The sequence below is a fragment of the Mastigoproctus giganteus genome, chromosome 12 (assembly GCF_048544385.1).
Source record: "Mastigoproctus giganteus isolate SK-2022 chromosome 12, ASM4854438v1, whole genome shotgun sequence".
NCBI lineage: Eukaryota > Metazoa > Arthropoda > Arachnida > Uropygi > Thelyphonidae > Mastigoproctus > Mastigoproctus giganteus.
Genome location: NC_143586.1, coordinates 12,762,193 through 12,774,629, shown reverse-complemented (window position 1 = coordinate 12,774,629; position 12,437 = coordinate 12,762,193). Strand labels below are relative to the sequence as shown.

The following is a 12,437-nucleotide window of genomic DNA, read 5'->3' as shown; positions in this document are numbered from 1 at the left end:
TTAAAAGATATGTGCTCTACAACGTCATTAACTTTTTTCCCCTGGCAGACATACCCTGGTCCTATTCCACCTATCCAAAGCAAAATAGAAATATTTTGCTTTGCTGGTCTAGTCTGATATAAAATGACATTATGTAATACAATATGTTTTACATTATACACTGCGCGTGGCCATTTCATTACACAAATCCATCTAAAAACGAGGAAGTCACTTTTAGCCTTGAGAAAAGCTCAGTTTCATTGTGGTACAGACTCATCAAAATTTTGAAAGCGTGCCACACACTCTGATCTGTGTCGACTCAATTGCTTCCCTCCCTTCGTTTAATGAAATTGGATGGGTGTGGATCTCTACTTCAAAGTTGTGTAGAATTCTGGCTTTGTGAAATGGTGCATAACAGAGAACATAACGCAATTTACAGACAAGCGTGTTATATACGGCGAAATATGGTCTAATTTGCTAATGCACCTAAAACCTTACAACAGCCGAGCAGCTAATGACCAAATTCAGCCTTACACAACTTCCATCTGCCTGCATTTCTGGTCTTGGTCGGGTGTGAACAATGCAGGCTGCTTTTTGCAATAATCTGATCATCCCATCACCGTGAAACAGAGAAGCCAGGATCTCTCACACCGGGCTACGTTTTTTCCAATCCTTCACTGTATATTTTTGGTATTTTTGAGCCCACTGCAACTTTTCTAAAGGACACTCTCTTCCCTCTGTAAGTTGACAATAACAGAACTAGATCGCTATCCTCTAACTGAAAACAACCTTCATGGACATGGAGGTCTTGACACAACCCAACCAGACATGACTTCCTGCTAACCCTCCTGTAGGGTAGGATACGCTAACCCAGCATACGTTAGGTAGGATTACCACCAACAGAAAAACCTCCTTACATGGACATTTTCCCAAGTGGAACTGCTAACCCAGCTTGCTGGGTACGACTCCAAGGCTGCATGACCTGAGCAGACCAATGACGACCAACCACCGGCAATCTTGCTGGGTGACTTTCTCTCCCGCACCCAGGGGCTCTCCCACACTAAATCCCACGCCTGGTTGAACTCCAGCTCCACTGAACTTATAGCTGCCACCTTCACTACAGCAGCTATTCTTTTCTACTTCAACGTGGGGTCCCACCAGGTGCCCTACACAATACTTCATAGACAACGCACAACACTTTCTGGCTTTCAGTTGTCTACTGAGTACCTCATCCATGAGAAGATACCACTGTTATGGGTTCTGAAATGCCTCTTCAACTACCAGTGTTATATTGGGGTGGGATTTGGCTCATTGTAGCCTTTCTCTTATCGCGCAAAAGTCTTGTCAGCCTCTAGATTTTCCATAACCAAAGTCTTTCCAGAATCCACTAGTACATGAAAATCCCGGCAGGATTGAAACAATTAGAAATATAATTTGATTATAGTAATTTGCAAGGCCAAATAAGAAACGGTTCACCTACTTTATCATATAAACATAAATAATAACAGCATTTGTAATTTAAAACAAAAACATAACAACAACCATAAATTTTTGAGTAATAGATTCAAATTCAAATTTGGAAAAAAATTTAAAGTGTAGATTCAAATTAAGGAAGGAAAAAAGTATTTCAAAGATAAGGGCTTTCTTCTGCTAAATAACTGGTTGTTTTTGAATGTGACCTTCGACGCTATTATTTTACCAAATTGAAAAATCACTGCTTCCATCCTAGCAGTAATGACACTACAGGATTTCATTAGCAAGGTTTTCTACGTACAGGACTTCTTTAAGGATGCGATCGAAATTATTACCTAAGTCCAGCTCTCGAGTGACCCTGTAAAAACATGATTACGAAACCATGTTGAGTAGCCTTCAGAATTTCATTTCTATCTAAGTGATTCTGAATTCCACCCTTGAGCTTCGTCTCCATGATTTTCCCTACTACTGAAGTTAGACTGACCGGCTGGTAATTTTTTGTATTGGAGATACATTGGCACTTTTCCAATCCAACGGAATCACTCCCGAGTCCAGTGATGCTCTCATAATTAGCCTCAATGGTTCAATGCACTTACTTGCCGCCTCCTTTAAGATTATAGGGTATATTCCATCAACCCCAGGAGCCTTACTGGCTTGTAGGCTCGAAAGTTTTTTCAATAGATAAACGTGTGAAATTTCAACATCATTAATTACATTTTTTCAACTTCACTCCCAGAAGTTCTCATTGACGTGAAGGATTTTTCTTCTGTAAATATCGATGCAAAGTAACTGTTGAGTTCATCTGCAACTTCAGCTGGGGTATCTAATGCTATCCTACGTCTATTACATAAGGGTCCGATCTGGTTTGTCCTTCTTTTCTTTGCATTTATATATGTGAAGAATTTCTTATCCCCCTCTTTGCTCTCTTTGCCAGCAATTTCTCATAATCTTCCTTTGCCAACCTAACCTTTTTTGGTGGCTCTATTAGAGAGAATCTTGTAGCTGTTATAGGCTTCAGTTCTTTTTATTGCTCTGTAACTTTTCCATGCCGTCTTTTTCTGCTCAAGTAACCTGGCAACTTCCTTATTCATCCAACTTGGAACCCTCCTCGTGGAGTATTTTTTAATGGTATATAAGCATTCAAGTCTTCTGTGATTAATCTTTTAAAGGTATACCATAATTCAATTGTATTCGCTCTCTGTGATATATCTACCCAGTTAATAGAGGCCATGTACCAACTGGCCATGAACCGTACTGCTACTTGTTCCTCTACTATCAGCCCTATTATGTCATCTGGTTCATGGGTGATGATGAGGTCTAGACTATTCCTTTCCCTAGTCCTTTCCCCTGACATATTCGTACAAATAGCAATCATCTAGTTGATTTAAAAATTTTGTCCCCCATGTGGAGTTCCCTTCCCATTTGCTCCAATCAATTAGAGGCAAATTAAAATCACCCACAATAAGACATTGACGCTTACTTGCCCATTCCATTTGCATGTAGAGGCTCTCATCATAATCTTCACAATCACCTGGCTTGTACTCCCACTCTCATTATACCTTTGCTTCCAACTGTCCCACATACAGACTCTATACTAGCATGCAAAACGTCTGAATCCGGGAAAGCTTTCGTCGCTCTCAGGCAACTTTTCATAAGAAGCATGACCCTATCGCCCCTTCTATCTTCCCTGTCCTTCCTAATGTCCTAGCATTTCTCAGGAATTTTTCGATTGGGTATTTGGTCAGCTTGTTTCGCGTTTGCTTGTTTTTGATGCAAAAACAAACAATGAAACCAACATATTATGGTTGGTTTGCTTGATAATTAGTGGATGAAAAATTGTGTAACCCTCATGGGGAGCACTTGTGTATATTCAACGTCCTCCCTACATCCGCTTTAAAAGACCTGAGTTCAAATCCCATAAATAACGCGAGAAATATTTATGGGCCTTTTCTACAAAGTGGCCGATTTAGCCGGTCTCAGGCGAGGGCAGCGTGTTTTTTTTTCCAGTGTCAGTCGTATTCCGAATACACTGCAGCAAATACTTTTTTTTTCTTTTTTATCAATTCCGTTAATATCAAATAATCTGCATTATTTCTAGCCAGGTACTGCGCGAGTATCGTTTGGGGTGCGTTATTGGAGCATTCTAGGCCCCTGCACTTTTCTCGAGCACAGTGAAGACTGGGGGAAGTTGAGAGTTCGTGTTGCAGCGCCCTGCAGAGACTGTCAATCCAATTGGCAAGGGTTGACAGTCTGCTGATGAGCAGCCGACACATTTCTGTTCCGTTTCGCATCCATCCAGGTCTCGCCTTTTCCACTTCGCAGCCGTCTGCATCCTTTTGGCTGCTGGCATTAGTAGATGTCTCGCTCTACTCGCGCCATCCGCATTGTAACTCGGAACGCTGGCCGTAGAGGTTACCGAGGCGGTCGATATTTGCGGAGCACATTTAGCTTCGTTCTCAGTGGGAGCTCGGACGTTGTCGGGTGTCGCACTTCCCCCGTGCCAGCGGATTACGAACGCCAAACGAACATTCAGGGTTGACGTTGGAAGGATCTCGACGCCGGGAAGGAGGTAAGTCATAACTCACGTGACATTTAAAAATTCCCCATCAGGTAGGCACCTTGGAACAGTCCCAACTGCACACCAACAGTTAGAGGGTGAGGGAATCTCTCTGTGCACGGGATTGACGTCGCCAGTTTCGTGACTCCCGGGGTTGTGACACGCACCCATCTACGTACAAAGTGAGGGGACCGGTCTACGTAAGGGTAAGTGGCAGGCTGCCATGGAACGCAAGTAGTTATACGAAACAGTCGGGTGACCTCCAAGCGTGTGTTCTTATCCGCTCACAGGTGAGTTGTAGTTTCTTGCCCCAGTCTTTCAATGTTATTGGAAAGAACCATTTCACCCTGACCACCCCTAATTAAGGTATCATTTCATCGAGTGATTAAAGGATCCGTTGATGACCCTAAGATGGAGACTCCCCCAGGCCGAGTGCTAATCTTACTAGCAGTTCTCTCCAGATTATTGCTGTTAATGGAGAGTTCTTTCCATTAACGTGTAAATTATGTTCTTTAGAGTTTTATGTTTTTAAGAGTGTCGTGTAAATAATGTTTGTGAATTTTATACGTTTCGAATTGTATTTATGAATCCTGGTGTTATCCAACTACGTTGAAAACGTACCACGATATTTATTATATCTGTTTATGCGATTTAAATCATAATACAATAACATCGTACTGTTCTTAATCCTAGAGTGTATACTGGACTGGACTGGACCACTGGACTCTAGGATTTCATTGCTCTTAAATTCTATCCAAAAGAAAATTTATAAAATTTTAATTTTAAATTAATAGATAGCAAACCGAATACACCAGATTTTAAGGGAAGGGAATTAGCAAACGCTTGAATCTTATAAAGGGGAAATCTCTGGAATGAACACGGGTTGCGACCACATCACTTCATTCCCATTTTTTGCTTTGATCAGTGGATTAGCTACATCTGTAAGTACTCAGGATGGCACTCATCGTCGTTTAGATAATTCTTTGAGATGGTGGGCCGTTGAACGACTTGATGCCGGGCAGTCGCAGCGGAGGTGACACATTGGCTTAAAGTGGCACGCAGTGCCGTTTTGGCACTATGGAAGCAGTTTCAGGAGACAGGAACCGTTACAAGAAGAGCTGGCCAAGTTGCCCGAGGACTATATCAACGAGAACAAACCGCTATCTGACTCTATCAACAAGAAGGAACCCAACGATGTCCTGTCATCAACTGTCTCTTGAGGTTGCTGTGGCCACAGGTGAAAACATTTCCAACCCGACTCGGTTAAGAAGGCTCAATTCAAGTGGACTCTACTCAAGGAAACCAGTGGTTTGTATCCCATTAATCCTGAACATGAACTGTACCATCGCAGAACTAGTCGAAAATGGTGCGATGAACATATGACTTGGAGCCGTGACAAATGGGGTGCAGTTCTGTTCTCTGATGGGTCCTGTTTCAGCCTACATGTGTGGGATGCCCTTCAGCATCGCATTGCTCGCCAACTGCTGACTCCTTGGTCAGTTGTTAAGCTAAGGTGTGCGCTGGTGCAAGAATGGAATTAATTATCATAAAACCTTATAGACACCCTTTAGCGAGCATGGTTCACCACTGTCAGGCCTGTTTATCCGTTGGAGGGGATCATACGCCATACTGATGTCACGTGACCATGTCTTCGAGCATCTTGTATCGACTTCTGTAATGTTACCTTTTTTTTAATTCTTATATAAAGTCCCTTATGCCTGTCCGAAGTTTCTCGCTGTCTCCTCATTTCATTATTATTCTATGGTAGCAATTTTTCTACGTCTTCTGTTAATTTATTTTGTCAACCAGTGTACCTGTTCTTACCTACTGTACGTTCTCGTGCGTTAAACAAGGTTAAATGAAGAAATATGGACTGATTCAATATAATTGAAAATAAAAGCATGAGTAATGATTATTTATTAATAAATTTCTTTGGGTTTCCCTCTTAGTAATTTGTGTCCAAGTTCTGAGGTGTTAAATAAACATCAAAAACATGCTTAGTTTCCGAACTTTGCAGCTTTCCGAACTTTGCAACTTGCAGCTTTGCAGACTCTAGTCTTTTCTTGTATAAATATCTCATTCCATCCACAACCACTCTTCTTTCTAAGCTTCCAGATGTGTACTCAAGGTTTGGCCACTGACCACTCATTTCTACATAGTGACATACTATGTCACTTATTTGCACAGCGGATTAATAATCTCTTTATGGCTAATGGCAAAATTCTGTTACGTATTATTAACAGCATCCATTTGCGTTCTATCAGCCTGCACTCTCCAAGATCTTTTTTTTGTCTTCGACAGTGTTGATTGAACTATCCTTCCTCCAGTTGATAAATTTAACTTGGGACTATCATGATCCAAATGTAGAACTTTGCATTCAAGTTTAATTTCTATTTAGACCTTTAGTTCTTAGAGTTTACACCTTAGACTGTAAAAATTGTCCAATTATTTTTCGTGAATAAATACTAGAATCTTTTCCTCTGGTTTGTCTGCTTGGTATGCGCTTCTCTTTTTGTCTCAGTTGCAGCCGATATGAATTGCACATTGTCTAAGGATTTATAAGAATTCTGTAATTGATTAGATTTTTGTAATTTTTAGTAGATATATTCGGACTGGTTTGGAAGCGAGAGGAGCAATTATAGATACCCAATTTAGAAGAATACTACCCATGGAAGTATCTGTAAAGATGGTATGCAGCAGAAACAGAGTGGAGAGACTTTGCAAAAGATGGGTCATTGATTAACCTCAGTCTTTTTTTTTACCTGACGCAACTTCCAGTTGTATGACTGAAAGCGATTTCGCAACCGTTTTGAATGACGGATTCCTTGAGTTAACTGTCCTTCAAATGCGCAACGATTTTGGCTGGTTCGGGAATGGCTTTAAGTTGGCTGTTGTTGTTGTAGGGTTTTAGGAGCATCAGTGACTAGAGCCATATTGCTTCGTGTGTACTGTCTATAAATTGCGTGTATTCTGAGGTCGATTTTCTGTTTTGTTAGGCGAAAAATTGGAGTTTTCGGGAGAGAAAACCATGCTATCCTCGCCTGAGGCTCTCATGGATAGCACAGTTGGTTGGATCGCCGTTTTCCCCGCACCAGGTGGAAAAGACCTGAGTTCGAGTCCCGTCGATGACATGAAGAATTTTTGAGCCTTTTTCACAATCTTGCTGAGTTAATCGGTCTCAGACGAGGATAGCATGGGTTTTTCTCCCAGAAACTCGGGTTTTTCGTCCAGCAAAACAGGAATTCCACCATAGAACACACGCAATTTACAGATAATATACGTGGAGCAATATGGCCTCAGTCGCTGGTGCTCCTTAAACCCAACTACAACCCTCGCCTGAGACCGACTAACTCAGACACGTTGTGAAAAAGGCTCATAAAATTTCCTTTCGTCATTGACGCTCTCAGTTAGTCTTGTCATATCCCAGACATGTAGAACAGGAGAAGAGTGTCGACTTAGCAGACTAGGGAAGCATCTCGACATTGCAGAGAAACTCTTTGCCGACAACAACAGTAGTATGTATTGTCCTGTTGAAGAAATTGCATAGCCAAACTTCTTGATGCTGAATGTTCTAAAGATGGGCTAACACCATATTCAAGAAGAAAATCCATCAACCACAATTTGCTGACGAATTATCCGGTCCCCACGTTCAAACGCCTGATTGGGTGCTACAGAACCTGAGTGGCATTGCTATCATCTGGTGACAATAGAGGTAAAAATCCATCATCACGGTCCCTGAATATGCGCTCCCTGTCTAACTCAATTAGTTCAATATTTGCTGCTAAGGGGTTCACGGCATATTAAAAGACTTCATTTTTCAGTACTTTTTGAAAAGGTAAATGTACGCTAATGAAATTCTAGGACACATATATGTGCGAAACCATCCATCTAATGCCGCCATGATTAAAAGAGAAGTATTAAAATTTAATTCCAGCCTGCATATCAACTTTTGTAGAATCCGATTGATATTTCCTTACCACCAGCCTTCCAATTACGCAGAAAACCATATTTAAGATCCCAATGTTCTCTTCGAATTCTTAAATCTACCTTTTGACATCACAATACATTGTAATTCTAGATGCGATAATCTCAGTGGTTTTTCTTCCATATTTCAATTGTCCGAAACTGCCCATGGTTCTAATATTCCTGACTTTCCTGGTGCTAATATTACTCCAGTTTAGGGATTTCAAAAGCATAGGAAATTGCAGCTTTCAGTATTATGCACAAAAAAGTTCTTATCGTCAGACTCCAAAGATCCATTTCTGTTTCATCATCATAAAGCACCATACTCCACAGCCTGTACTGATTTGTTTGAGGACACGGAGGTGTGCAGTTCCACTAGTATCCTGGTTCCCCAGTGAATATCTTTAGGGTGATTTGGGATTTATACTTCTGGCCAGGCTAATACGCTGTAATCAGTATCTGGACTGACTCTTATTAGAAGGAGGAATGGACCAAAATGCCGTTTTGTTGTGACTAACTATTAAAAAATGGTTTAGAGTCGGTAGACTCATTTTAACATTGAAGGGATGGTTAGAAGTGATTCCAATTATACATACAGCTCTTAATTAGTTTTCTGTAGAAGCTTTATATATTTTTTTTCAATTAGAATTATACAGGAATTGTTAAGCTTTCCAATTTCGCAACTGGAAAGTGTTGTTTCGGGTTGGGTATCGATTATTCGTCGTGTAACGGTGGTTGTGATCTGGTTTTGTTCGCCAGAGAAAAGCGGCTCTTCAGTACAAGTAAAAATTCGATTTTTCATTTTGTTAGCGCAATACTTCGGCACTCATTTGACGGTCGATGGAGATTCCTTCCAATTTTACAACGCCAGTTCTACAAGGGATGTCGGTAGCCGGGACTGCACTCGGATAAGTATTCACGCCGAGTAACACAGAATCGACGAATTCCTTTCAAGTCACAATTTATTTTTGGCGCTTTCAAGGAACTAAGTGTCGTGTAAAGTATCGCTTGGGCCTCTTAGGAGACTTTTCAACTCCCAAACTCATTTGTTAGATCTCGTGAGAATCATTCGTACTTATTCAAGTTCTTTAAAGATCAACAGCTATTGCGATAGTGCATCATTATTATTGAGGACTGAGGTTGATATTCTTCGATATAATCTTCTTCTGCAACCACATAGTTCTTCCATCTGCTGTGAATTCACTTAGGAGTGTTCGTGATTCTTTCAATTTCTTGATTCTGTTGAAATCACTTTTCTTTCATGTCCTGTTTTAATACTGGGAATAGATAAAAATCGCATTGGGCCAAAACAGAAGAATAAGGTGGGTGTGGAATGACGGGAATGTTTTTGTAGGCTAAAAGTTGCAGAGTCACTTCTTTTTTTCATTCAGAGCATCACCTCAATGAACTTTAATGGGACATTTCATGTGTTGCTGTGGTTGTCTTTTCGAGTTTATCTTGAATGTAAGTCTCACTCACACTCTTTGTGCGTTCTCTGTGCGTTCAAAAATTATAAGATTATTCCCCGAACTTTTGATTAACCCGTGTATGCTGGCTGGTAGTATAGTACTTTTGATTCCACTAAAATTCGATCTTACCGTTCCATACAGATTAAAGAGAGATTTAGTTTGTTCAACTGGTTTATAAAAACTTGGAAGAATGCGTTAAAGAAACGGTAGAACCCGTGCCCCGTAATTGTCAACTACGGGACACGGAATCTTTATCCCACCTTTCTTGGGATCCCATTCTTGTACATTAATGATCTTCTTCCACTGTCTCGGAATCCAATCCAAAACTTTGCTGATGATAGCAGTAACGTTCCATCTTCCTGTTTGAGAAGCCTAGCTCTGCACAAAAGCTTAAACTTCTGGAATATCCACCACCAAATCCTGAAATACCAATCTTCAGGTAATTCTCAAGGAAGAAAAAAAACTTAATTTCAACCTTTCTGAAACTTAATCTTGTTTTATATCTTCAAAAAAGAGTCTACTACTTCGTGCTTATCTTCATAAAATAAAACGATAAAACCCAAATTTCCAGACAAGATCAATTATCTCTATTTACCCTGAATTCTAATCACTCTTGATATAAGCATATCATACACTGGTGTGCAAAATTTAAGGACCAGTCAGGTTTTCACCTGTAGCTTCCCAATAGGAGTGGCCTTTACAGAGGGACATTATTCAAAAATGGCAACATAGCACTGGCTGCCTGCCATGATACAGATACATCACTGCCAAAGATGGAACAAAGGGAAGAGGTGGTCCTCAGGTGGAGATATGGCCATCCCTAATGTCGATGCAGGCTTTGCACCGCCTGTCCTTAGAACAATGTTGTTGATACGTTCTTGGGGTAACATCGTCCATTCCTCTGTCAGCGCCATCTTCAGCTGGCGAACATTTTCTGATGGGTGTGGACGTGCAGCTAGGCGTCTCCCCAGAGCGTCCCATGTGTGTTCGATGGGATTTAGATCAGGAGAAACGGGCAGACCAATCAATACGAACAATGTCTTCACGTTTCAAAAGCATATCCGAGCTGTGGTGCGATGGTGTGTAACGTTATCATCCATAAACACGAATTCGGGGCCAATGGCACCTCGGAACAGACGCATATGAGGAAGGATTACCTCAGTACAGTAGCGTGCACCGGTTACAGTACCGCCTTCCAGTATCTGGAGTTGTGTACGTCCATCCAAGATAACGCCTCCCCAGACGAGAACACCTCGACCGCCATATCGATCCCTTTCATTGATGTTTGCGGGGTGATACCGCGTGCCAACCTCTCACCAGATTAGCTGACGTCCAGAATAGCTGCTGAGACTGAATCTACTCTCACCAGTAAAGAATACCTTAAGTAAAGATTTTATGGTTGTAACCTTTAGAAATAGTGTTGGTCCTTAAGTTTTGCACACCAGTGTATTTCTACCTCTGTATCAAAAAAAGCTGGGTTTTCTAGTGATTGATAAGTTGAGTGAAATTCATGTAAAAATGGGACTCAGAATGTCAATCAAGCTCTATTGCTTGCACTCTCACTTGAATTTTTTTTTCATACCAAATGTGGATGACATTAGTGAACAACCAGGGAGAAATTCTAATAGGACATACAGTCAATGGAGGAAGGATACCAGGGAGGGTGGGTTGAAGCTCTGATGGGCCACTATATTTGGGTCTTGATTCAGGATGCTCACTCTGACCACCAGAATTCCTTTTAAATGTTAAAAGAAATTGTTTTTTGATTTATTCAAAGAAGACTTATACTTTTTAACTTTTTGGTTCATAAATTTGATCTTTTCTTTTGGTGATTCCGAATCAGCAAATCCAAATTTATAAAAGAAACGCAGATAAACACAACCGATTTGAAAATTGTTGCATAAGTATGAAGAAAAACCAGAATTTTGTTGTGTGTTCAACAGGAGAAACGAAGGCATGTGTGTCCAATTCATCTTTTACGATATTTAGCGCAGTCCGCCCTTTTTTTTCTTAACTCCTCAAGGGATTCATGGCCCGAGCTTGCAAACGGCTATATACGTCACTCCACAACAGCCTTATTCTGATAAGAGATCGTTAAAGGACAAAATCTCTTTGCAGCGCCATCCCGGCGAGCTAATAAACAGAACAAGGTGACTCCAGGGGGTTTTCACACACATATCTCAAGAAATACGGCTTGCCAAGAACTTCAAAGAGCCCGGATGTCTGGAGAAATCCACACGGGAACGTTTCAGAAACCAAATTGCTGCACCAACTACCAACAGTTTAAAGCGCCGGTCCCTTTGTCCCGGCGGCGATCTTTTCACGAAATAAGAGCAGCGTCCTTGATTTAATTTTGCTGTTCTGAAAGATGGTCTAATCTCCCCCTGCCTCACACTGACATCATCAATCTAACGGCAGTACGTCAACTGTCGCACTGGAAACACAATGACCAGCAGCTATTAAAACATTACAGAAGCAGTTCCTATTCATAAAATTCTCCAATTATTTTAGCTTCACATGCTTTCTCACCAGGCGGCGATATATTAAAATTTGACATTCAAGGTCTCTTAATAATATATTAACCACTGCGCAGCCGGATTTGTAGAGGGAACTCTTCGAAATGAAACTCAATATTTAAAAATGTGTTGCTCTTTCGCTGTGCTCAACAACTCGATCCATTTAATATATTCATTGATTGGCCCCTGAACGCAGTTGCGTTTTTTATATCTATTCCTGACGTATGGATGGTGGGTATTAAGCCATCAATTGGAACTTATAAAGTTCGCAATTGATGACTTAACCAATACTTCAAATTCGCTAAAATTTATTTTATATGCTCCTAGTATTTCGGTGGTTTGTTACATGAACAACACAGGTCTGGAACCATCATCTTAGGAAGGATATGAATCTGCTGGAAGGAGTGCAATGAGAAGGGCAACGAAATTGTACGGGAAACAAAAGGATGGTGTTAGCAAGAAAGACTTCACTTCTGCAAA

The 12,437-nt window shown here is 40.9% G+C and overlaps 1 protein-coding gene across 1 annotated transcript in view; it reads left to right on the top strand.

Annotated features, from left to right (window-relative positions):
* Window positions 1-3,818: 3,818 nt before the first annotated feature.
* Window positions 3,819-12,437, top strand: part of LOC150076706 (regulator of G protein signaling 7-like) — a 71,756-nt gene continuing 63,137 nt past the window's right edge. The window contains exon 1 of the mRNA XM_090386907.1: window positions 3,819-4,021. The gene's annotated coding sequence lies outside the window, so the exon portion shown is untranslated. The remainder of the gene's footprint in view (window positions 4,022-12,437) is intronic.